Raw genomic sequence first — 25113 nt, forward strand, 5'->3', positions numbered from 1 at the left:
ACTTTACCTAGCAGGGTCTTGTAGATGACATGGAGCCAGTAGGTTTGGCGATGAGTATGAAGCGAGGGCCAGCCAACGAACAGGTCGCAATGGTGGGTAGTATATGGGGCTTTGGTGACAAAACGGATTGCACTGTGATAGACTGCATCCAATTTGTTGAGTAGGGTATTGGAGGCTATTTTGTAAATGACATCGCCAAAGTCGAGGATTGGTAGGATGGTCAGTTTTACAAGGGTATGTTTGGCAGCATGAGTGAAGGATGCTTTGTTGCGAAATAGGAAGCCAATTCTAGATTTAACTTTGGATTGGAGATGTTTGATATGGGTCTGGAAGGAGAGTTTACAGTCTAACCAGACACCTAAGTATTTGTAGTTGTCCACGTATTCTAAGTCAGAGCCGTCCAGAGTAGTGATGTTGGACAGGCAGGTAGGTGCAGGTAGCGATCGGTTGAAGAGCATGCATTTAGTTTTACTTGTATTTAAGAGCAATTGGAGGCCACGGAAGGAGAGTTGTATGGCATTGAAGCTTGCCTGGAGGGTTGTTAACACAGTGTCCAAAGAAGGGCCGGAAGTATACAGAATGGTGTCGTCTGCGTAGAGGTGGATCAGGGACTCACCAGCAGCAAGAGCGACCTCATTGATGTATACAGAGAAGAGAGTCGGTCCAAGAATTGAACCCTGTGGCACCCCCATAGAGACTGCCAGAGGTCCGGACAGCAGACCCTCCGATTTGACACACTGAACTCTATCAGAGAAGTAGTTAGTGAACCAGGCAAGGCAATCATTTGAGAAACCAAGGTTGTCGAGTCTGCCGATGAGGATGTGGTGGTTGACAGAGTCGAAAGCCTTGGCCAGATCAATGAATACGGCTGCACAGTAATGTTTCTTATCGATGGCGGTTAAGATATCGTTTAGGACCTTGAGCGTGGCTGAGGTGCACCCATGACCAGCTCTGAAACCAGATTGCATAGCAGAGAAGGTATGGTGAGATTCGAAATGGTCGGTAATCTGTTTGTTAACTCAGCTTTCGAAGACCTTAGAAAGGCATGGTAGGATAGATATAGGTCTGTAGCAGTTTGGGTCAAGAGTGTCCCCCCCTTTGAAGAGGGGGATGACCGCAGCTGCTTTCCAATCTTTGGGAATCTCAGACGACACGAAAGAGAGGTTGAACAGGCTAGTAATAGGGGTGGCAACAATTTCGGCAGATAATTTTAGAAAGAAAGGGTCCAGATTGTCTAGCCCGGCTGATTTGTAGGGGTCCAGATTTTTCAGCTCTTTCAGAACATCAGCTGAATGGATTTGGGAGAAGGAGAAATGGGGAAGGCTTGGGCGAGTTGCCAGGTGGAAAGTATGGCCAGACGTAGAAAAATGCTTATTGAAATTCTCAATTATGGTGTATTTATCAGTGGTGACAGTGTTTCCTATCTTCAGTGCAGTGGGCAGCTGGGAGGAGGTGTTCTTATTCTCCATGGACTTTACAGTGTCCCAGAACTTTTTTGAGTTAGTGTTGCAGGAAGCAAATTTCTGCTTGAAAAAGCTAGCCGTGGCTTTTCTAACTGCCTGTGTATAACGGTTTCTAGCTTCCCTGAACAGCTGCATATCACGGGGGCTGTTCGATGCTAATGCAGAACGCCATAGGATGTTTTTGTGTTGGTTAAGGGCAGTCAGGTCTGGGGAGAACCAAGGGCTATATCTGTTCCTGGTTCTAAATTTCTTGAATGGGGCATGTTTATTTAAGATGGTTAGGAAGGCATTTCAAAAAAATATCCAGGCATCCTCTACTGACGGGATGAGATCAATATCCTTCCAGGATACCCCGGTCAGGTCGATTAGAAAGGCCTGCTCGCTGAAGTGTTTCAGGGAGCGTTTTACAGTGATGAGTGGAGGTCGTTTGACCGCTGACCCATTACGGATGCAGGCAATGAGGCAGTGATCGCGGAGATCTTGGTTGAAGACAGCAGAGGTGTATTTAGAGGGGAAGTTGGTTAGGATGATATCTATGAGGGTGCCCGTGTTTAAGGCTTTGGGGGGGTACCTGGTAGGTTCATTGATAATTTGTGTGAGATTGAGGGCATCAAGTTTAGATTGTAGGATGGCTGGGGTGTTAAGCATGTTCCAGTTTAGGTTGCCTAGCAGCACGAGCTCTGAAGATAGATGGGGGGCAATCAGTTCACATATGGTGTCCAGAGCACAGCTGGGGGCAGAGGGTGGTCTATAGCAGGCGGCAACGGTGAGAGACTTGTTTTAAAGTAGAAGTTCAAATTGTTTGGGTACAGACCTGGATAGTAGGACAGAACTCTGCAGGCTATCTTTGCAGTAGATTGCAACACTGCCCCCTTTGGCAGTTCTATCTTGTCTGAAAATGTTGTAATTTGGAATTAAAATTTCAGAATTTTTGGTGGTCTTCCTAAGCCAGGATTCAGACACAGCTAGAACATCTGGGTTGGCAGAGTGTGCTAAAGCAGTGAATAGAACAAACTTAGGGAGGAGGCTTCTAATGTTAACATGCATGAAACCAAGGCTATTACGGTTACAGAAGTCATCAAAAGAGAGCGCCTGGGGAATAGGAGTGGAGCTAGGCACTGCAGGGCCTGGATTCACCTCTACATCGCCAGAGGAACATAGGAGGAGAAGAATAAGGGTACGGTTAAAAGCAATAAGAATTGGTCGTCTAGAACGTCTGGAACAGAGAGTAAAAGGAGGTTTCTGGGGGCGATAAAATAGCATCAAGGTATAATGTACAGACAAAGGTATGGTAGGATGTGAATACAGTGGAGGTAAACCTAGGTATTGAGTGATGAAATGAGAGATATTGTCTCTAGAAACATCATTGAAACCAGGAGATGTCATTGCATGTGTGGGTGGTGGAACTAATAAATTGGATAACATTTACATTTAAGTCATTTAGCAGACGCTCTTATCCAGAGCGACTTACAAATTGGTGCATTCACCTTATGACATCCAGTGGAACAGTCACTTTACAATAGTGCATCTAAATCTTAAAAGGGGGGTGAGAAGGATTACTTATCCTATCCTAGGTATTCCTTAAAGAGGTGGGGTTTCAGGTGTCTCCGGAAGGTGGTGATTGACTCCGCTGTCCTGGCGTCGTGAGGGAATTTGTTCCACCATTGGGGGGCCAGAGCAGCGAACAGTTTTGACTGGGCTGAGCGGGAACTGTGCTTCCTCAGCAGGTATAGTGAGCAGGACTAGAGGCTCTGCAGTGAAATAAGCCAATAAACACTAACCAGAACAGCAATGGACTATGACTGTAAGTCGCTTTGGATAAAAGCGTCTGCTAAATGGCATATATTATATTATTATTATATTATGGACAATACATATTGACATTAAGGAGAGGCATGCTTAGTCGAGTGATCAAAAGGGTCCAGTGAGTGGAGTGGTTGGTTTGGGGGTCACGGCGATTTAGACAGCTAGCCAGGACATCGGTAGCAAGCTAGCATAGGATGGAGGTCTGTTATTAGCCACCTCTTGCGTTCCGTCAGTAGATTAGTGGGGTTCCGTGTGGTAGAGGGGATTAGTCCAAATCACACACACAAAAAAAACAATATATATAGTTATAGAGGCCCAAGAAGAAACATAATAATAATAAAAATAAGGAACACTTGTGGCAACAGGTCACAAATCTTGCTGCTGTGATTGCACAATGTGGTATTTTAACCCAATATATGTGGGAGTTTATCAAGTTGGATTTGTTTTTGAATTCTTTGTGTCTCTAACACGGTCATACATTTGGCAGGAGGTTAGGAAGTGCAGCTCAGTTTCCACCTCATATTGTGGGCAGTGAGCACATAGCCTGTCTTCTCTTGAGAGCCAGGTCTGCCTACGGCAACCTTTCTCAATAGCAAGGCTATGCTCACTGAGTCAAAGTGTTCCTTAATTTTGGGTCAGTCACAGTAGTCAGGTATTCTGCCACTGTGTGCTCTCTGTTTAGGGCCAAATTACACTCTAGTTTGCTCTGTTTTATGTCATTTTTTCCCCAATGTGTCAAGTAAATACATGTTTTGTATTATCATGAATTGTGTTGCCGTCCTGGGGCTCTGTGGGGTCTAATTATGTTGCCGTCCTGGGGCTCTGTGGGGTCTAATTGTGTTGCTGTCCTGGGGCTCTGTGGGGTCTAATTGTGTTGCTGTCCTGGGGCTCTGTGGGGTCTAATTGTGTTGCTGTCCTGGGGCTCTGTGGGGTCTAATTGTGCTGCTGTCCTGGGGCTCTGTGGGGTCTAATTGTGTTGCTGTCCTGGGGCTCTGTGGGGTCTAATTGTGTTGCTGTCCTGGGGCTCTGTGGGGTCTAATTGTGTTGCCGTCCTGGGGCTCTGTGGGGTCTAATTGTGTTGCTGTCCTGGGGCTCTGTGGGGTATAATTGTGTTGCCGTCCTGGGGCTCTGTGGGGTCTAATTGTGTTGCCGTCCTGGGGCTCTGTGGGCTTTAATTGTGCTGCTGTCCTGGGGCTCTGTGGGGTCTAATTGTGTTGCCGTCCTGGGGCTCTGTGGGGTCTAATTGTGTTGCCGTCCTGGAGCTCTGTGGGGTCTAATTGTGTTGCCGTCCTGGGGCTCTGTGGGGTCTAATTGTGTTGCTGTCCTGGGGCTCTGTGGGGTCTAATTGTGTTGCTGTCCTGGGGCTCTGTGGGGTCTGTTTGTGAACAGAGCCCCAGGACCAACTTGCTTAGGGGACTCTTCTCCAGGTTCATCTCTCTATAGGTGATGGCTTTGTTATGGAAGGTTTTGAAATTGCTTCCTTTTAGGTGGTTGTAGAATTTAACTGCTATTTTCAGGATTTTGATAATTAGTGGGTATCGGCCTAGTTCTGCTCTGCATGCATTATTTGATGTTTTACGTTGTACCCGGAGGATATTTTAGCAGAATTCTGCATGCAGAGTCTCAATTTGGTGATTGTCTCATTTTGTGGATTCTTGGTTGGTTAGCGGACCCCAGACCTCACAACCATAAAGGGCAATGGGTTCTATAACTGATTCAAGTATTTTTAGCTAGCTCCAAATTGGTATGTCAAATTTTGTGTTGCTTTTAATGGCAAAGAAGGCCCTTGTCTCTAAGATCGTTCACAGCTTTGTGGAAGTTACTGTGGTGTTGATGTTTAGGCCGAGGTATGTCTACGTTTTTGTGTGCTCTAGGTCAAAGGTGTCTAGATGAAATTTGTATTTTTTGGTTTGTTTGTCAATTAGGGCGTGCAGGGTGTATGGTCATTTGTTAAAAAGACAATTCGACATTTGCTCAGTACATTGTTTTCACTGAGGAAATGACCAAGTCTGCTGTTAATGATAATGCAGAGGACTTTCCCAAGGTGGCTGTTGACTCATATCCCACCGTAGTTATTGGGGTCAAATATGTCACATTTTTGGTGGATTGGGGTTATCAGTCCTTGGTTCTAAATATTGGGGAAGATGCCAGAGCTGAGGGTGATGTTAAAGAGTTTAAGTACTGCCAATTCGAATTTGTGGTCTGTATATTTTATCATTTCATGTAGGATACCATCAACACCACAGGCCTTTTTGGGTTGGAGGATTTGTATTTTGTCCTGCATTCAATGTAATTGGAGAATCCAGTGGGTTCTGGTAGTCTATAATAACTGTTCTAAGATTTGTATTTGATCACGTTTTTGCTGTTTGTTCTTTGTTATAGAGCCACAAAGATTGGAGAAGTGGTTTATCCACACATCTCTGTTTCGGATAGGTAACTCTTCATTTTGTTGCTTGTTTAGTGTTTTCCAATTTTCCCAGAAGTGGATATATTCTATGGATTCTTTAATTACATTGAGCTGATTTCTGATGTGATGTTCATTCTTTTTCCGTAGTGTCTTGTTTTTGTGATTCACCATAGTGAATAGACTCAGGTTTTCTGGGTCTCTATGTTTTTGGTTGGACAGGTTTCTCAATTTCTTTCTTATGTTTTTGCATTCTTCATCAAACCATTTGTCATTGTTGTTCATTTTCTTCTCTCTCTCTCTTTCTATGTCTCTTGTTCTACCTCTGACTGTCTCAAACTTTTATTTTGGGGGTGAATTACTCTATCCGTTGAACCAGCTTTAATAACCCCTTCAGTCCCTGATGAGAAACCCTGTCCCAATCAAAGGCTGTGTTGGTAACTGAATTATCACAGTAAACTCTCTATCCACTCATCCTCATATGATGGTCCTGCAGATCTGGGGGACTAGATTGAATTGATGTTAATATTCATGAATGTACCATCGGCCTACTGAAATAAATCATAAACCTTCATTCAGATATCAAAATCACTTCTCCCTTCTCATGTCATTTTCCATTTGATCCTCTCTCTCTGTGTGCATGTGCAGCATGTGCATGTGTTTGTGAGATGTGTGTATGTGTGTGGGACTACCTATGGGACTACCTCTCCAGCAGCTGCCCTGCATAGTAAATAATAACACGGACTGTTTTCATTATCAAACAGGCTCTAAATTTAGGAATTACAGTGGCAACAGGGGAACAATGGAGACAAAGAGAGAGAGAGTGAGGGAAAAGGACAGAGAGATAGAGAGAGAGGGAAAAGGACAGAGAGATAGAGAGAGAGGGAAAAGGACAGAGAGAGAGGGAAAAGGACAGAGAGAGAGAGAGAGAGGGAAAAGGACAGAGAGAGAGAGAGAGAGAGAGAGAGAGAGAGAGAGAGAGAGGGAAAAGGACAGAGAGAGAGAGGGAAAAGGACAGAGAGAGAGAGAGAAAAGGACAGAGAGAGAGAGAGAAAAGGACAGAGAGAGAGAGAGAGAGAGAGGGAAAAGGACAGAGAGAGAGAGAGAAAAGGACAGAGAGAGAGAGAGAAAAGAACAGAGAGAGAGAGAGAGAGAGAGAGAGAGAGAGAGAGAGAGAGAGAGAGAGAGAGAGAGAGAGAGAGAGAGAGAGAGAGAGAAAAGGACAGAGAGAGAGAGAGGGAAAATGACAAAGAGAGAGAGAGGGAAAAGGACAAAAGAGAGAGAGAGAGAGAGGGAAAAGGACACAGAGAGAGAGAGGGAAAAGGACAAAGAGAGAGAGAGAGAGGGAAAAGGACAGAGAGAGAGAGGGAAAAGGACAGAGAGAGAGAGATGGAAAAGGACAAAGAGAGAGAGAGAGAGGAAAAGGACACAGAGAGAGAGGGAAAAGGACAGAGAGAGAGAGAGAGAGAGGGGGAAAAGGACAGAGAGAGAGAGAGGGAAAAGGACAAAGAGAGAGAGAGAGAGGGAAAAGGACAGAGAGAGAGAGGGAAAATGACAGAGAGAGAGGGGGGGGGGAAGGACAGAGAGAGAGGGAGGGGAAAAGGACAGAGAGAGAGGGAGGGAAAAGGACAGAGAGAGAGAGAGATGGAGAGAGAGGGAGGGAAAATGACAGGGAGAGAGAGATGGAGAGAGAGGGAGGGAAAAGGACAGGGAGAGAGAGATGGAGAGAGAGAGGGGGAAAAGGACAGAGAGAGAGAGAGATGGAGAGAGAGAGAGGGAAAAGGACAGAGAGAGGGAAAAGGACAGAGAGAGAGGGAGGGAAAAGGACAGAGAGAGAGATGGAGAGAGAGAGAGGGAAAAGGACAGAGAGAGAGGGAGGGAAAAAGGACAGAGAGAGAGATGGAGAGAGAGAGAGGGAAAAGGACAGAGAGAGAGATGGAGAGAGAGAGAGAGGGAAAGGGACAGAGAGAGATGGAGAGAGAGAGGGAAAAGGAGATGGAGAGAGAGAGGGAAAAGGAGATGGAGAGAGAGAGGGAAAAGGACAGAGAGGGAGATGGAGAGAGAGAGGGAAAAGGACAGAGAGAGAGAGATGGAGAGGGAGGGAGGGAGGGAGGGAGGGAGGGAGGGAGGGAGGGAGGGAGGGAGGGAGGGAGGGAGGGAGGGAGGGAGGGAGGGAGGGAGGGAAAAGGACAGAGAGAGAGATAGAGATGGAGAGAGAGGGAGGGAAAAGGACAGAGAGAGAGAGAGAGAGGGGGGAGGGAAAAGGACAGAGAGATAGAGAGAGAGGGAGGGAAAAGGACAGAGAGATAGAGAGAGAGGGAGGAAAAAGGACAGAGAGATAGAGAGGAAAAAGGACAGAGAGATAGAGAGAGAGGGAGGGAAAAGGACAGAGATAGAGGGAGGGAAAAGGACAGAGAGAGAGATGGAGAGAGAGGGAGGGAAAAGGACAGGGAGAGAGAGATGGAGAGAGAGAGGGAAAAGGACATAGATAGAGGGAGGGAAAAGGACAGAGAGAGAGATGGAGAGAGAGGGAGGGAAAAGGACAGAGAGAGAGATGGAGAGAGAGGGGGGAAAAGGACAGGGAGAGAGAGATGGAGAGAGAGAGAGAGAGAGAGAGAGAGAGAGAGAGGGAAAAGGACAGGGACAGAGAGATGGAGAGAGAGGGAGGGAAAAGGACAGAGAGAGAGATGGAGAGAGAGGGAGGGAAAAGGACAGAGAGAGAGATGGAGAGAGAGGGAGGGAAAAGGACAGAGAGAGATAGAGATGGAGAGAGAGGGAGGGAAAAGGACAGAGAGATAGAGATGGAGAGAGAGGGAGGGAAAAGGACAGAGAGATAGAGATGGAGAGAGAGGGAGGGAAAAGGACAGAGGGAGATAGAGATGGAGAGAGAGGGAGGGAAAAGGACAGAGAGATAGAGATGGAGAGAGAGGGAGGGAAAAGGACAGAGGGAGAGAGAGATGGAGAGAGAGGGAGGGAAAAGGACAGGGAGAGAGAGGGAGGGAAAAGGACAGAGAGAGGGAGGGAAAAGGACAGGGAGAGAGATGGAGAGAGAGGGAGGGAAAAGGACAGAGGGAGAGAGAGATGGAGAGAGAGGGAGGGAAAAGGACAGAGAGAGAGAGAGAGATGGAGAGAAAAGGACAGAGAGAGAGGGAGATGTGACCTTGATTAACCCTGAGGGAGGGGAGCAGAGTTACACACACACACACACACACACACACACACACACACACACACACACACACACACACACACACACACACACACACACACACAGCTGTGTATAATTGTCCATCTGCACAGAATTAGAGCACACCGACTGCATGAGTGGACATTTTAGAATAGTGTGCGTCTGTGTGTTCAGCACTGGCCTCTGTGAACCAAACCAGTCTAGTGTTATTGCTTTGTGAGCTGCCATGGAAAAGAAATACGAGAATTGAGTGAACGCTGTAGAGAGAGTGATGGACACAGAGAGGAAAAGAGTGGGAGAGAGACGTATACTGACTAGAATGTGCCCGTCTAATGAAGTTCCTCCATCCCACCATTACTTATCTTGTTATATCCCTTTGTCTCTTCATCCCATTTTCTCTCTTCTGCTCTGTCCTTCTCCTTCCAGCCATCAACCGTTCCTTTCCCTTTCTACCTGGTAAAGGTATTGGTAACAGGAAGCGGATGAGGTATTGGTAACAGGGAGGGAGTGAGGTGGGTGTGAGTGCTGAACTAACCTCAACGCTGTGACTTGGCACATTCCTACTGCTAGCATAAGCAACCTCTCAGCGCTAAAAATAGGACACAAGATGGAAAGTTGTGGTCAATGTATCTGGCGTGTATGTGTATATGGGTGTGTATATGTGTCACAGGGAGTTTCCATCTTAGCAGGTAATAACCACATCAATAAGAAAAGAAAGGAAGAGAGGGGAGCAAAGAGGGATGAGAGGATGGAGGTGAAGGGGTGAGAGAGATGTAGCAAGAGAGAAGGAGAGAGATGTAGCAAGAGGAGAGAGATGTAGCAAGAGGAGAGAGATGTAGCAAGAGGAGAGAGATGTAGCAAGAGAGAAGGAGAGAGATGTAGCAAGAGGAGAGAGATGTAGCAAGAGAGAAGGAGAGAGATGTAGCAAGAGGAGAGAGATGTAGCAAGAGAGAAGGAGAGAGATGTAGCAAGAGGAGAGAGATGTAGCAAGAGGAGAGAGATGTAGCAAGAGGAGAGAGATGTAGCAAGAGAGAAGGAGAGAGATGTAGCAAGAGGAGAGCGATGTAGCAAGAGGAGAGAGATGTAGCAAGAGGAGAGAGATGTAGCAAGAGGAGAGAGATGTAGCAAGAGGAGAGAGATGTAGCAAGAGAGAAGGAGAGAGATGTAGCAAGAGAGAAGGAGAGAGATGTAGCAAGAGGAGAGAGATGTAGCAAGAGGAGAGAGATGTAGCAAGAGGAGAGAGATGTAGCAAGAGGAGAGAGATGTAGCAAGAGAGAAGGAGAGAGATGTAGCAAGAGGAGAGAGATGTAGCAAGAGGAGAGAGATGTAGCAAGAGAGAAGGAGAGAGATGTAGCAAGAGGAGAGAGATGTAGCAAGAGGAGAGAGATGTAGCAAGAGGAGAGAGATGTAGCAAGAGGAGAGAGATGTAGCAAGAGGAGAGAGATGTAGCAAGAGAGAAGGAGAGAGATGTAGCAAGAGGAGAGAGATGTAGCAAGAGAGAAGGAGAGAGATGTAGCAAGAGAGAAGGAGAGAGATGTAGCAAGAGGAGAGAGATGTAGCAAGAGGAGAGAGATGTAGCAAGAGAGAAGGAGAGAGATGTAGCAAGAGAGAGATGTAGCAAGAGGAGAGAGATGTAGCAAGAGAGAAGGAGAGAGATGTAGCAAGAGGAGAGAGATGTAGCAAGAGAGAAGGAGAGAGATGTAGCAAGAGGAGAGAGATGTAGCAAGAGGAGAGAGATGTAGCAAGAGGAGAGAGATGTAGCAAGAGAGAAGGAGAGAGACGTAGCAAGAGAGAAGGAGAGAGATGTAGCAAGAGAGAAAGAGAGATGGAGAGAAAAAGGTGTGTGAGAGAGAGAGGGTGAGACATGGAGAGAGAGAAAGAGGGTGAGAGATAGATGGAGTGGGAAATGGAGAGAGAAAGAGAGAGATGTAGAAATTGAGAAAGAGAGAGCTGGAGAGACAGAGAGGGTGAGGGAGAGAAAGAGAGGGAGAGAAAAAAGGTGTGAGCGAGAGAAAGAGGGAGGGAGAGAGAGGGAGAGAGAGAAAAAGGTGTGAGAGAGAAAGAGAGGGAGAGAGAGAAAGAGAGCGGGAGAGAAAGAGAGGGAGAGTAAAAGGTGCGAGAGAGAAAGAGAGAGGGAGAGAAAGAGAAAGAGGGAAAAAGAGGCCCAGTGTTGGCCAGAACAATAGAAGGAAGCAGGTTGCAAATCACTCAGACACACAACTCTACATTATAACTGGATGTAAGAGACAGAGCTAAGACCTAGCACGTGTCCATACACACACACATGCAACACAAATCAATCTGTCCAGGTGAATGGTGTTCTTACTCTACCAATGAACTCCATTAAGTCCCAGCAGGGCACTCCCTCTCCATCACTCATTCTCCTTTTCCCTCTCTGTGTATCTCCCTCTTCTTCTTTTGTCCTTTTCCACAAGAGAAAGAGAGAAAAAGATGGATCAGAGAGAAAAGGAAATAGATAGTGAAAGAGAAGAGACAAGATAGACAGGAGGGATGGGTAGAGATATAGAGAGAGAGAGAGAAAAATAGAGAAAGATATAGAGAGATGGAGATGGATATATAGAGATATAGACAGAGTTATATATATATATATATATATATATATCTCTATAGAGAGAGAGCTATAGAGATAGACAGAGATATAGAGATATATATATATATAGAGAGAGATACAGTAGAGAGGGAGATATAGAGAGGGAGATATAGAGAGAGATAGATATAGAGAGGGATAGTGGAGACAAATCTGACCCCAATAACTACTGTGGGATATGCGTCAGAAACCTTGGGAAAATCCTCTGCATTATCATTAACAGCAGACTCATATATTTCCACAGTGAAAACAATGTACTGAGCAAATATCAAATATGCTTTTTACCAAATGACTGTATGGCAGACCACGTATTCACCATGCACATCCTAATCCACAAACAAACCAAAACAAATGCAAAGTCTTCTCATACTTTGTTGATTTCAAAAAAGCTTTTGAATCAATTTGGCATGAGGGTCTGCTATACAAATTGGTGGGAAAAACATACAACATTATAAAATCAATGTACACAAACAACACTAGGCAGTGTCAGAGGAAGACCCCCAAAAATGGTTAAATACTCCAGTCACCCAAGTCATAGACTGTTCTCTCTGCACGACAAGCGGTACCGGAGCACCAAGTCTAGGTTCAAGAGGCTTCTAAACAGCTGTTCACATTCGTCATAACAAGGAGACCAAGGCACAGCGGGATTGGAATACATTCTTCTTTTATTAAATGAAGAACACTTAAACTAACGTGACGCTATAAACAACTAGTGCTGACATGCAACCACACATAATCAACAAAACCCAAATGGAAGATGGCAACCTAAATAGGATCCCCAATCAGAGACCACGATAAACAGCTGCTTCTGATTGGGAACCAATCAGGCCACCGTAGACCTACATTTACCTAGACAAACCAAAACCCCATAGATATACAAAAAACCCTAGACAAGCCAAACACACATACCACCCGTGTCACACCCTGACCTAACCAAAACAAGAAAGATAACTAAGGTCAGGGCGTGACACAGCTTCTACCTCCAAGCCATTAGACTGCTGAATAACTAATCAACTGGGAACCCGGACAATTTGCATTGACCCCATCCCCCTTTGTTTTAACACTGCTGCTACTCGCTGTTTATTATCTATGCATAGTCACTTTACCCCTACCTACATGTACAAATTACCTCGACTAACCTGTACCCCCGCACTCTGACTCGGTACCAGTACCCCCTGTATAGCCTCATTATTATTTTATTGTGTTACTTGAGTTTATTTAGTAAATATAAGCTTAACTCTATTTTCTTAAAACTGCATTATTGGTTAAGGGCTTGTAAGTAAGCATTTCACAGTGAGTTCTACTACACCTGTTGTATTCAGCATTTCACAGTAAGGTCTACTACACCTGTTGTATTCAGCATTTCACAGTAAGGTCTACTACACCCGTTGTATTCGGCATTTCACAGTGAGGTCTACTACACCTGTTGTATTCAGCATTTCACAGTAAGGTCTACTACACCTGTTGTATTTGGCATTTCACAGTAAGGTCTACTACACCTGTTGTATTCAGCATTTCACAGTGAGGTCTACTACACCTGTTGTATTCAGCATTTCACAGTAAGGTCTACTACACCTGTTGTATTCGGCATTTCACAGTAAGGTCTACTACACCTGTTGTATTCAGCATTTCACAGTAAGGTCTACTACACCTGTTGTATTCAGCATTTCACAGTAAGGTCTACTACACCTGTTGTATTCAGCATTTCACAGTGAGGTCTACTACACCCGTTGTATTCAGCATTTCACAGTAAGGTCTACTACACCTGTTGTATTCGGCATTTCACAGTAAGGTCTACTACACCTGTTGTATTCGGCATTTCACAGTAAGGTCTACTACACCTGTTGTATTCAGCATTTCACAGTAAGGTCTACTACACCTGTTGTATTCGGCATTTCACAGTAAGGTCTACTACACCTGTTGTATTCGGCATTTCACAGTAAGGTCTACTACACCCGTTGTATTCAGCGCATGTGACAAATAAAACGTGATTTGATTTGGTGATTTGATTTGAACAAGTATTACATCTCAGTAAGACAAAAATAATGGTGTTCCAAAAAAGGTCCAGTCGCCAGGACCACAAATACAAATTCCATCTAGACACTGTTGCCCTTGAGCACACAAACTATACATACCTCGGCCTAAACATCAGAGCCACAGGTAACTTCCACAAAGCTGTGAACGATCTGAGAGACAAGGCAAGAAGGGCCTTCTATGCCATCAAAAGGAACATAACATTTGACATATCAAGTTGGATCCGGCTAAAAATATTTGAATCAGTTATAGAACCCATTGCCCTTTATGGTTGTGAGGTCTGGGGTCCGCTCACCAACCAAGAATTCACTAAATGGGACAAACACCAAATTGAGACTCTGCATGCAGAATTCTGCAAAAAAAAGAGTGAGAGGGATATAGAGATAGAGATATCTATTTAGAGAGAGCGATGTAGAGAGAGAGATATCTATTTAGAGAGAGGGATGTAGAGATAGAGATATCTATTTAGAGAGAGGGATGTAGAGATAGAGATATCTATTTAGAGAGAGCGATGTAGAGATAGAGATATCTATTTAGAGAGAGGGATGTAGAGATAGAGATATCTATTTAGAGAGAGGGATGTAGAGATAGAGATATCTATTTAGAGAGAGCGATGTAGAGAGAGAGATGTAACAAAAAAACTCTCCACAGAGAGTACACAGCGGCAGAATACCTGACCACTGTGACTGACTCAAAATTAAGGAAAGCTTTGACTATGTACAGACTCAGTGAGCATAGCCTTGCTATTGAGAAAGGTCGCCGTAGGCAGACATGGCTCTCAAGAGAAGACAGGCCATGTGCTCACTGCCCACAAAATGAGGTGGAAACTGAGCTGCACTTCCTAACCTCCTGCCCAATGTATGGCCATATTAGAGAGACATATTTCCCTCAGATTACACAGATCCACAAAGAATTTGAAAGCAAATCTAATTTTGATAAACTCCCATATCTACTGGGTGAAATTTCAGTGTTGCATCACAGCAGCAAGATTTGTGACCTGTTGCCACGAGAAAAGGGCAACCAGTGAAGAACAAACACCATTGTAAATACAACCCATATTTATGCTTATTTATTTGATCTTGTGTCCTTTAACCATTTGTACATTGTTAAAACACTGTATATATATATATAATATGATATTTGTAAAGTCTTTATTGTTTTGAAACTTCTGTATGTGTAATGTTTACTGTTAATTTTGATTGTTTATTTCACTTTATATATTCACTTTATATATTATCTACCTCACTTGCTTTGGCAATGTTAACACATGTTTCCCATGCCAATAAAGCCCTTGAATTGAATTGAATTGTAGAGAGAGAGATGTTGAGAGAGGGATGTTGAGAGAGGGATGTAGAGAGAGGGATGTAGAGAGAGGGATGTAGAGAGAGGGATGTAGAGAGAGGGATGTAGAGAGAGGGATGTAGAAAGAGGGATGTAGAGAGAGGGATGTAGAGAGAGGGATGTAGAGAGAGGGATGTAGAGAGGGAGCTATATAGAGAGAGATATAGAGATGTATAGAGAGAGACAGAGAGAGAGATATAGAGATGTATAGAGAGAGAGATATAGAGATGTATAGAGAGAGACATAGAGAGAGAGAGACATAGAGATGTATAGAGAGAGACAGAGAGAGAGAGATATAAATATAGATAGAGAGCTATATAGAGAGCTATATATATATATAGAGAGAGCGATAGATATACAGCGCTAGATATAGAGATAGCTATATAGAGAGATATAGAGAGAGACATAGAGAGAGAGAGATATAGAGATGTATAGAGAGAGACAGAGAGAGAGATATAAATATAGATAGAGAGCTATATAGAGAGCTATATATATATATAGAGAGAGAGCGATAGATATACAGCGCTAGATATAGAGATAGCTATATATAGAGAGAGATATATATTGAGAGATATAAAGAGATATAGAGAGCGAGATATATATATTTATATATATATATAGAGTGATATATAAATATATATAGAGAGGAATATAGAGATATATAAAGATAGAGAGATAGAGATATATATATATATATATATATATATATATATATATATAGAGAGAGAGAGATATATAAAGAGAGAGATATTTAGAGAGAGATATGCAGAGATATATGGAGAGCTATATGGAGAGCGATATAGGGAGATATATAAAGTCATATAGTCGTATAGAGATGAATTTATTTAATGAATTTATGAAAACCTTGTGAAGACTTACAGAAAACGTTTGACCTCTGTCATTGCCAACAAAGGGTATAGAACAAAGTATTGAGATAAACTTTTGTTATTGACCAAATACTTATTTTCCACCATCATTTGCAAATAAATTCATAAAAAATCTTACAATGTGATTTTCTGGATTTTTTCTCCTCATTTTGTCTGTCATAGTTGAAGTGTACCTATGATGACAATTACAGGCCTCTCATCTTTTTAAGTGGGAGAACTTGCACAATTGGTGGCTGACTAAATACTTTATTGCCCCCATACTTATGTTATTGCATGACATAAGTATTTTATCACCTACCAACCAGTAAGAGTGGCATGTGGTTTGACGACACATATTGAGCTTTTTGGTCTAAACTCCACTCGCCATGTTTGGAGGAAGAAGAAGGATGAGTACAACCCCAAGAACACCATCCCAACCGTGAAGCATGGAGGTGGAAACATCATTCTTTGGGGATGCTTTTCTGCAAAGGGGACAGGACAACTGCACCGTATTGAGGGGAGGATGGATGGGGCCTTGTATTGCAAGATCTTGGCTAACAACCTCCTTCCCTCAGTAAGAGCATTGAAGATGGGTCGTGGCTGGGGTCTTCCAGCATGACAACGACCCGAAACACACAGCCAGGGCAACTAAGGAGTGGCTCCGTAAGAAGCATCTCAAGGTCCTGGAGTGGCCTAGCCAGTCTCCATACCTGAACGCAATACAAAATCTTGCGAGGGAGCTGAAAGTCCGTATTGCCCAGCGACAGCCCCGAAACCTGAAGGATCTGGAGAAGGTCTGTATGGAGGAGTGGGCCAAAATCCCTGCTGCAGTGTTTGCAAACCTGGTCAAGAACTACAGGAAACGTATGATCTGTGTAATTGCAAACAAAGGTTTCTGCACCAAATATTAAGTTCTGCTTTTCTGATGTATCAAATACTTATGTCATGCAATAAAATGCAAATTATTTACTTAAAAATCATACAATGTGATTTTCTGGATTTTTGTTTTAGATACCTATGATAAAAATTACAGACCTCTACATGCTTTTTAAGTAGGAAAACCTGCAAAATCGGCAGTGTATCAAATACTTGTTCTCCCCACTGTATAGATATATATAGAGAGATATATATAGAGAGATATATATAGAGAGAGATATAGAGAGAGATATATAGAGAGAAAGATATAGAGAGAGATATATAGAGAGAGATATAATCACAGAGAAAGATATATATATATATGTAGAGAGATACATATATCGAGAGAGAGAGAGATATAGAGAAATAGATATAGATATATAAAGAGGGAGATACATATAGAGAGAGATGTGTATAGTGATATATAGAGAGACATATATAGAGAGATATATACAAAGATATATATATATATATATAGAGAGAGAGATAGAGAAAGATATATATATATATATATGAGAGATACATATATCGAGAGAGATATAGAGAAATATATATATTTAGAGAGATATATAAAGAGAGAGAGAGAGATGTGTATATATATAGAGAGAGAGTTGATCAGCTCTACAATGCCTGGGCAAAGTGGGGGAAGGGAACAGCTGGGCTGGGGAGAGGCGATGAGAGAGATGGAAGGGAGGTACGGAGGTAACGGGGGGGAGAGAAAGAGGCTAAACCTGGTAATGTAGACAGAGGTAAGAGGAAAGGACAGCAGCTGTGTAGACCACACACCACTATCACCATACAATTTGGAGCAGCAGAGTTGAAAGTGCAACAAGCAGAGCCCTCCATGGGAGCTGGCAATAAGACACAGGTTTTGTGTTCTCTTTTTAAAATGCTGAGTACACATTCATCGATGTGCACTAACTTGAATTGTCAGAGTCGATCTAAAAGATAGCGAAGAAGTCAGGTGCAGGACACAGATAAAAGTAACAATCACTGATTTACTCCAAAACGTAACAAAATGCCGTTCCAAACAAGGACTAAACAGGACTCAAAATACAACACACCGGAATACACGAAAGACAATCACGCACAAAACAGAAAGGGAAACCAGAGGGTTAAATAAGGAACATAATTATGAGATGGGAACCAGGTGTGTAAACAGACAAAACAAAAGGAACAATGAAACATGGATGGGTGGCGGCTAGAAAGCCGGTGACGTTAACCGCCGAACGCCGCACGAACAAGGAGAGGGAGCAACTTCGGTGGAAGTCGTGACATGAATGTAAACCCTTATCCTTCATCCCTGGGTCCTTCCGCTGTCAGTTTCAGCCCAGCGGCCGACACACACACTCAGAACATTCATCAATGTCCCGGGCCTCCCAGAGACAGAGAGCGATAGAGAGACAGAGAGCGATAGAGAGACAGAGAGCGAGAGAGACAGAGACAGAGAGCGAGAGACAGAGAGCGAGAGAGAGACAGAGAGCGAGAGAGAGAGAGACAGAGAGCAAGACAGAGACAGAGACAGAGAGCGAGAGAGAGACAGAGACAGAGAGTGAGAGAGAGACAGAGAGCGAGAGAGAGACAGAGAGCGAGACAGAGAGCGAGACAGAGAGCGAGAGAGAGACAGAGAGCGAGAGAGAGACAGAGACAGAGAGCGAGAGAGAGACAGAGAGCGAGACAGAGAGCGAGACAGAGAGCGAGACAGAGACAGAGACAGAGACAGAGACAGAGACAGAGAGCGAGACAGAGAGCGAGACAGAGACAGAGACAGAGAGCGAGACAGAGACAGAGACAGAGAGCGAGACAGAGACAGAGAGCGAGTGCAGGTGCATTTATACGGAGACTTGATTACACACAGGTGGATTGTATTTATCATCATTAGTCATTTAGGTCAACATTGGATCATTCAGAGATCCTCACTGAACTTCTGGAGAGAGTTTGCTGCACTGAAAGTAAAGGGGCTGAATAATTTTGCACGCCCAATTTTTCAGTTTTTGATTTGTTAAAAAAGTTTGAAATATCCAATAAATGTCGTTCCACTTCATGATTGTGTCCCACTTGTTGTTGATTCTTCACAAAAAAATACAGTTTTATATCTTTATATTGACCTTTTTATCTATCTTTCCCTACTATTCTTACTACAACTATTTTAGGGCTGTCCCCGAACCCAAAACATTGGTCGACAGAAAGTTGTCTGTTTCGATTGGTCAAAAATGTTTCAGGGTATATTTCTTCATCTGTAGACACAGAATATGTGTTTTAATAAAATCAACTATATGTACTGAGCTTGTCTGATGCTTTAAGGGCACTGTGATTAAATAATTAAGACGCACAAATGACTCAAGACGGAGCCAGAGATCAACATAACCAGAAGAAAAAACCCGTGCCCGACCTGACCATCCTCTCTTGCCAGTAACTGGCTACACCAGGGGTCGGCGACCTTTTCATGTCAAGTGCCAATTTATCTTACCATTTCTACCAGTCAGCGTGCCAGTTATGGTTTTCATATGCACATTTTCGTGGAACAGTTTCATTTTCATTTATAATGTCTTCATGTCTTGTCTATCTAAATCTAAATGAAAATGGTACAAATCTAAAAGTTATTTCTATTGCCATTGCCAACTATGTAAAAATAGCCTACATAAAGCCAACCAATAAAAACATTGCACCCTGAAGGTAGAACATATCCTGATAAAAATACATATCCTATCAATCACATGGCCTGTCTGCAAGGAACGTGAAACATCGTATGAACTATCAACCTTGTTGGTCCTGAAGATGCTCTAGCAAACCCTCAGAGTTTCCCAAGCCAGTGATCTACGGACAGACACAGCTGTAGGATAAGAAGCAAAAGGTAGGCCTACATTGCTAAAACATGTACATAGCTGATAATATAACACATGGTGTTTTCATTTGTGTGAGAAGATGGTAGACCAACACCATATACTCATGCTCTCTAGATCCATAGGGATATTGAAAGAGAATAGAATTTTAAGCCCTGGTCATACCTGTTAGTGAGTCCCAGTGTTCTCCTGATTCTCTGTGGGAGACAGGGAGGGAGGAGGTACCTCTCATCCCCAGAATCTCACTCCTCCCTGGGATGCCTCTACTCCACTACACCTACAGACCTGGAGCCTGGAAACACAGAGAGCAAAGAGAGACAGAGAGGAACTTAATACTTAATACAGATACAGAAACAGAACAGCAAATACATGTTAGTAGCAATTTCTATGACTTTTCATCATGTGAAACTGTAACTCTATAGTATATCTTAAAGGTAACAGTTTTTAGTACAATACACTGGTCATTCAGTTAAATGCACTACCCAAAATGTTGTCTTCTGTGAAGTGAGAGAAGAGGAGTCCACTGCCCCCTTCTGGTTACCCAGGCAAACTGCCACTGCCACCTTGATATTCCCAGTACAATACCCCAACAAAAAAGAGAACACACACACACACACACACACACACACACACACACACACACACACACACACACACACACACACACACACACACACACACACACACACACACACACACACACACACACACACACACACACACACACACACACACACACCTGAGGGGAGAGCAGAGTGATATCACACTCTTTGTTTGTTTATCTCTACCATCTCTAGCTTTGACTGCAGTCTCGTGTGTGTGTGTGTGTGTGTGTGTGTGTGTGTGTGTGTGTGTGTGTGTGTGTGTGTGTGTGTGTGTGTGTGTGTGTGTGTGTGTGTGTGTGTGTGTGTGTGTGTGTGTGTGTGTGTGTGTGTGTGTGCTCTCTCACACATTCTGAAATAGGTCACTTCAACATGAAACAACAACATTCTCTGATCCACATCCAATAGGAGAGAGGGATGAGAGGAGGAGACAGGGATGAGAGGAGGAGAGAGGGATGAGAGGAGGAGAGAGGGATGAGAGGAGGAGAGGGATGATATGAGGAGAGGGGGATGATATGAGGAGAGAGGGATGATATGAGGAGAGAGGAGAGAGGGATGATATGAGGAGAGAGGAGAGAGGGATGATATGAGGAGAGAGGAGAGAGGGATGATATGAGGAGAGAGGAGAGAGGGATGATATGAGGAGAGAGGAGAGAGGGATGATAGGTGGAGAGAGGAGAGAGGGATGATAGGTGGAGAGAGGAATAATAGGTGGAGAGGGATGATATGAGGAGAGGAGGAGAGAGGGAAGAGAGGAGGAGAGAGGGAAGAGAGATGAGAGAGAAGAGTGGAGATGAGAGAGGGAAGAGAGGAGAGAGAGAGGTAAGAGGGGGAAGAGAGGAAAGAGGGACGAGAGGAGATGAGAGGGGAGAGATGAGAGGGAAGAGAGGAGATGAGAGGGAAGAGAGGAGAGAGAGAGAGGGAAGAGAGGAGAGAGGGACGAGAGGAGATGAGAGGGAAGAGAGGAGATGAGAGAGAAGAGGAGATGAGAGGGAAGAGAGAAGATGAGAGGGAAGAGAGGAGATGAGAGGGAAGAGATGAGAGGGAAGAGAGGAGATGAGAGGGAAGAGATGAGAGGGAAGAGAGGAGATGAGAGGGATGAGAGGAGATGAGAGGGATGAGAGGAGATGAGAGGGAAGAGAGGAGATGAGAGGAGGAGAGAGAGAAGAGAAGAGAGGAGGAGAGGGAAGAGAGGGAAGAGAGGAGAGAGGGACGAGAGGAGATGAGAGGGAAGAGATGAGAGGGAAGAGAGGAGATGAGAGGGAAGAGAGGAGAGAGAGAGAGGGAAGAGGGGGAAGAGAGGAGAGAGGGACGAGAGGAGATGAGAGGGAAGAGATGAGAGGGAAGAGAGGAGATGAGAGAGAAGAGGAGATGAGAGGGAAGAGAAGATGAGAGGGAAGAGAGGAGATGAGAGGGAAGAGAGGAGGAGAGAAGAGAGCGGGAAGAGTGGATGAGAGAGAAGAGAGGAGGAGAGAGGAGGAGAGCGGGAAGAGAGATGAGAGAGAGAAGAGAGGAGAAGAGAGGAGAGAGAGGAGAGAGAGAGGAGGAGAGAAGAGAGGAGGAGAGAGGAGGAGAGAGAGAAAAGAGAGGGAAGAGAGGGAAGAGAGGAGAGAGAGAGGGAAGAGGGGGTATAAGGAGAGAGGGATGATATGAGGAGAGAGGGATGATATGAGGAGAGAGGGAAGAGAGGTGGAGAGAGGGATGATATGAGGAGAGAGGAGAGAGGAATGATAGGTGGAGAGAGGGATGATATGAGGAGAGGAGGAGAGAGGAGGAGAGAGAGAAGAGAGGAGGAGAGAGGAGGAGAGAGAGAAGAGAGTGAAGAGAAGAGGAGAGAGAGAAAAGAGAGGGAAGAGATGATGAGAAAGTGAAGAGAGGAGGAGAGAGTGAAGAGAGGGAAGAGAAGAGGAGAGAGAGAAAAGAGAGGGAAGAGTAGAGGAGAGAGAGAAAAGAGAGGGAAGAGATGAGGAGAGAGGAGAGAGGGATGATATGAGGAGAGAGGAGAGAGGAGAGAGGAATGATAGGTGGAGAGAGGGATGATATGAGGAGAGGAGGAGAGAGGGAAGAGAGGAGGAGAGAGGGAAGAGAGATGAGAGAGAGAAGAGTGGAGATGAGAGAGGAGAGAGGGAAGAGAGGAGAGAGAGAGGGAAGAGGGGGAAGAGAGGAGAGAGGGACGAGAGGAGATGAGAGGGAAGAGATGAGAGGGAAGAGAGGGAAGAGAGGAGATGAGAGGGAAGAGAGGAGATGAGAGGGAAGAGATGAGAGGGAAGAGGAGATGAGAGGGAAGAGAGGAGGAGAGAGGAGGAGGAGAGAGAGAAAAGAGAGGGAAGAGAGGGAAGAGAGGAGGAGAAAGGGAAGAGAGGGAAGAGAGGAGGAGAGAGGGAAGAGAGGGAAGAGAGGAGGAGAGAGGGAAGAGAGATGAGAGAGAAGAGTGGAGATGAGAGAGGGAAGAGAGGAGAGAGAGAGGGAAGAGGGGGAAGAGAGGAAAGAGGGACGAGAGGAGATGAGAGGGGAGAGATGAGAGGGAAGAGAGGAGATGAGAGGGAAGAGAGGAGAGAGAGAGAGGGAAGAGAGGGAAGAGAGGAGAGAGGGACGAGAGGAGATGAGAGGGAAGAGATGAGAGGGAAGAGAGGAGATGAGAGGGAAGAGAGGAGAGAGAGAGAGGGAAGAGGGGGAAGAGAGGAGAGAGGGACGAGAGGAGATGAGAGGGAAGAGATGAGAGGGAAGAGAGGAGATGAGAGAGAAGAGGAGATGAGAGGGAAGAGAAGATGAGAGGGAAGAGAGGAGATGAGAGGGAAGAGAGGAGGAGAGAAGAGAGCGGGAAGAGTGGATGAGAGAGAAGAGAGGAGGAGAGAGGAGGAGAGCGGGAAGAGAGATGAGAGAGAGAAGAGAGGAGAAGAGAGGAGAGAGAGGAGAGAGAGAGGAGGAGAGAAGAGAGGAGGAGAGAGGAGGAGAGAGAGAAAAGAGAGGGAAGAGAGGGAAGAGAGGAGAGAGAGAGAGGGAAGAGGGGGTATAAGGAGAGAGGGATGATATGAGGAGGAGAGAGGGATGATATGAGGAGAGAGGGAAGAGAGGTGGAGAGAGGGATGATATGAGGAGAGAGGAGAGAGGAATGATAGGTGGAGAGAGGGATGATATGAGGAGAGGAGGAGAGAGGAGGAGAGAGAGAAGAGAGGAGGAGAGAGGAGGAGAGAGAGAAGAGAGTGAAGAGAAGAGGAGAGAGAGAAAAGAGAGGGAAGAGATGATGAGAAAGTGAAGAGAGGAGGAGAGAGTGAAGAGAGGGAAGAGAAGAGGAGAGAGAGAAAAGAGAGGGAAGAGTAGAGGAGAGAGAGAAAAGAGAGGGAAGAGATGAGAGAGAGGAGAGAGGGATGATATGAGGAGAGAGAGAGAGAGGAGAGAGGAATGATAGGTGGAGAGAGGGATGATATGAGGAGAGGAGGAGAGAGGAAGAGAGGAGGAGAGAGGAAGAGAGATGAGAGAGAGAAGAGTGGAGATGAGAGAGGAGAGAGGGAAGAGAGGAGAGAGAGAGGGAAGAGGGGGAAGAGAGGAGAGAGGGACGAGAGGAGATGAGAGGGAAGAGATGAGAGGGAAGAGAGGGAAGAGAGGAGATGAGAGGGAAGAGAGGAGATGAGAGGGAAGAGATGAGAGGGAAGAGAGGAGATGAGAGGGAAGAGAGGAGGAGAGAGGAGGAGAGAGAGAAAAGAGAGGGAAGAGAGGGAAGAGAGGAGGAGAAAGGGAAGAGAGGGAAGAGAGGAGGAGAGAGGGAAGAGAGGGAAGAGAGGAGGAGAGAGGGAAGAGAGATGAGAGAGAAGAGTGGAGATGAGAGAGGGAAGAGAGGAGAGAGAGAGGGAAGAGGGGGAAGAGAGGAAAGAGGGACGAGAGGAGATGAGAGGGGAGAGATGAGAGGGAAGAGAGGAGATGAGAGGGAAGAGAGGAGAGAGAGAGAGGGAAGAGAGGGAAGAGAGGAGAGAGGGAGAGGAGATGAGAGGAAGAGATGAGAGGGAAGAGAGGAGATGAGAGGGAAGAGAGAGAGAGAGAGAGAGGGAAGAGGGGGAAGAGAGGAGAGAGGGACGAGAGGAGATGAGAGGGAAGAGATGAGAGGGAAGAGAGGAGATGAGAGAGAAGAGGAGATGAGAGGGAAGAGAAGATGAGAGGGAAGAGAGGAGATGAGAGGGAAGAGAGGAGGAGAGAAGAGAGCGGGAAGAGTGGATGAGAGAGAAGAGAGGAGGAGAGAGGAGGAGAAAGGAAGAGAGATGAGAGAGAGAAGAGAGGAGAAGAGAGGAGAGAGAGGAGAGAGAGAGGAGGAGAGAAGAGAGGAGGAGAGAGGAGGAGAGAGAGAAAAGAGAGGAAGAGAGGGAAGAGAGGAGAGAGAGAGGGAAGAGGGGGTATAAGGAGAGAGGGATGATATGAGGAGAGAGGGATGATATGAGGAGAGAGGGAAGAGAGGTGGAGAGAGGGATGATATGAGGAGAGAGGAGAGAGGAATGATAGGTGGAGAGAGGGATGATATGAGGAGAGGAGGAGAGAGGAGGAGAGAGAGAAGAGAGGAGGAGAGAGGAGGAGAGAGAGAAGAGAGTGAAGAGAAGAGGAGAGAGAGAAAAGAGAGGGAAGAGATGATGAGAAAGTGAAGAGAGGAGGAGAGAGTGAAGAGAGGGAAGAGAAGAGGAGAGAGAGAAAAGAGAGGGAAGAGTAGAGGAGAGAGAGAAAAGAGAGGGAAGAGATGAGGAGAGAGGAGAGAGGGATGATATGAGGAGAGAGGAGAGAGGAGAGAGGAATGATAGGTGGAGAGAGGGATGATATGAGGAGAGGAGGAGAGAGGGAAGAGAGGAGGAGAGAGGGAAGAGAGATGAGAGAGAGAAGAGTGGAGATGAGAGAGGAGAGAGGGAAGAGAGGAGAGAGAGAGGGAAGAGGGGGAAGAGAGGAGAGAGGGACGAGAGGAGATGAGAGGGAAGAGATGAGAGGGAAGAGAGGGAAGAGAGGAGATGAGAGGGAAGAGAGGAGATGAGAGGGAAGAGATGAGAGGGAAGAGAGGAGATGAGAGGGA

The 25113-nt window shown here is 45.2% G+C and overlaps 1 protein-coding gene across 3 annotated transcripts in view; it reads right to left on the minus strand.

The window, feature by feature from the left end:
* The window catches only part of LOC118369878 (leucine zipper putative tumor suppressor 2 homolog), a 131340-nt gene that overhangs the window by 50543 nt on the left and 55684 nt on the right, over positions 1–25113 (minus strand). For 2 of the 3 annotated variants that reach the window (XM_052498778.1, XM_052498781.1), the window contains exons 2-3: positions 19633–19759; positions 11187–11283 (exon numbers count right to left, since the gene is read on the minus strand). The gene's annotated coding sequence lies outside the window, so the exon portion shown is untranslated. The remainder of the gene's footprint in view (positions 1–11186; positions 11284–19632; positions 19760–25113) is intronic. The other variant, XM_052498779.1, reaches the window with a different exon arrangement.

Source organism: Oncorhynchus keta, chromosome 36 (assembly GCF_023373465.1).
Source record: "Oncorhynchus keta strain PuntledgeMale-10-30-2019 chromosome 36, Oket_V2, whole genome shotgun sequence".
In the NCBI taxonomy this organism is placed as follows: Eukaryota; Metazoa; Chordata; class Actinopteri; order Salmoniformes; family Salmonidae; genus Oncorhynchus; species Oncorhynchus keta.